Genomic DNA, 2113 nt, shown 5'->3' on the forward strand with positions numbered 1-2113 from the left:
CCATGGCATTGATTGCTTCTTCTTGTTTGAAGTAAAGTTTGGCCCTTTCTGAGCATGAACCGTTCCAAAATCATTGAAAAATATTTTTTTTCTTTTTAATTATGCAAATGGGGAGAGATCACGTGCCGTATTCGATAGGTAATAACAATTCTTTAGAATGCACACTAAAGATTATGGAAATGATTATCTTATAGCCAATTTATTATAATCACAATTTTCAATCATATGGAGAGATGTTATTTTGATGCTTTCAAGTTGATCATCATATGGATAGAAATGTATAAAAATATCTTTCGAGATGAGAATCTCATAGAATTTTATATATATATATATATATATATATATAACTTGAAGCTCTCAAGGCCTACGGAAAGTAAAACAATAGTTTTCAGGACTTGTCGCAACAAGGAACTATCAGAAATTCCAAGAATGATACCTCGGCCTCTAGTGTTGAATAAGGTTCATCGTCGGATCCAACACCAGCTTGTGCAGAAGACTGGGAATCATTGTCAAAGAATTGTGCTATATAGTCCGTTATCTCTTTGTCGAATAGAGCGTCGCAAGGCAATGAAGTGTTTCCTGAAGCCAGCTCCTCAACTTTATTCGTAGATAAACTTTAGTCCCAACACTTTCAGGATAGATGAATTATCGAAAGGTGATGTAGTTGGAGCTAATATTATTACATGAGTATGGTGAAAGAGTGTCGTGTGAATCAAAATGAGGTGCCCTCCCGAAAGAATCCTGTGTTTCCTTCTTATTGGAGATTGAGGGGGACCCTATTCGTAAAAGTTGGAGAAAGTGGTTCTAGAATCATCCTTAATAACATCATTAATATGGCTTTTAGAATCACTTCGATCTTCCAAAACTGAGTACTGAGCATTAAAGTAAGGCGATTCTAATATAATATCAGGTTACTCACTAAGTAGCTTCAAATGAGAATCACAGTCGATCAATTTCTCAAAATTCTTGCTCAACAAGGTCTGGGGACATTGAAGTAGATGCCTCCTGCAACATCCATTTGGTGAAAGTTATAATATAGACACAACCGAACACGTAAAATTCTGATTTATCTATGTTTCGAAAAATTTGAGATAGGCAACAAACATATATATCTTCAGGCAAAATATGTTATATCACATCAAGCTTAATTTAAATAGGTTTGATCAAATAATAATATGACATTTGAAACACAAACCGAAAGAGTCAAGGAAGGCAACATGCCACAAAGGATATGCTTTACATTGTAGATCATCATATAAAACTTAATATTAATAATATTCATAAAAAAGGTATAGTTTAACTAATTTAATCAAATTTAAACAATTGACAAGGAAGCAACTACAATATTCAAAAGGGAAAGGCTTACAATAGACTCCAAAAAATATATACTGAAGATAAAACCTGATTATTTTTTACTGAAGTACCAATAACAATAACCACAGATTAAATGATAATATCACTACCAAAGCTTAGATTTTGCGCCAACATGCAACAAAAAAGGTGAATTTTAGTATATGAGGGAAAAATATAATTTACATCTACCTGTGTATGTATTCTTGGCCATTGGTAAAATCTCGAGTTGCTTGCCACAGTGTATGCTTCCTTGGTTGAGGATCAGTCGCTCGGAAGAAAAGAGGTGGTCTTGCCAACTAATAAATAATTACAAACACATTACCCGTAAGAAATGACCAATATATACCAACACAAATTGAGAAAAAATAAATCCTACCACAATATCCAAAGTCCCATGGCCACCTTCAAAAAATATTGCCTTAATTGCAGTAAAGTTGGACCAGTTGAACTCAACCTTGCTCTTCAAGCCACCTTCGAGAACTTCCCATACAAGTTTACGTTTGGCGAAGTAACATTTTGCCACTAAATCACCTTCGTATCTAGACACTCACTATTTGCCAATAAAATATAGTGAACTTCTCTACAAACTTAACCAATCTGGTAAAGGAGATTACTTGACAAAAACATATGAGAATTAGAATGCACTAGATCACCCATAAAGAAATCATGAAATCCACCTTCAAGGAGAAAAGACAGTGACTGGAAATAAATTATGTTCCAATGGCAGATCCTTCATTGTTAATTGTAAGTGAAACTTAGC

This window comes from Zingiber officinale, chromosome 3B (genome assembly GCF_018446385.1).
Source record: "Zingiber officinale cultivar Zhangliang chromosome 3B, Zo_v1.1, whole genome shotgun sequence".
NCBI classification, from domain to species: domain Eukaryota; kingdom Viridiplantae; phylum Streptophyta; class Magnoliopsida; order Zingiberales; family Zingiberaceae; genus Zingiber; species Zingiber officinale.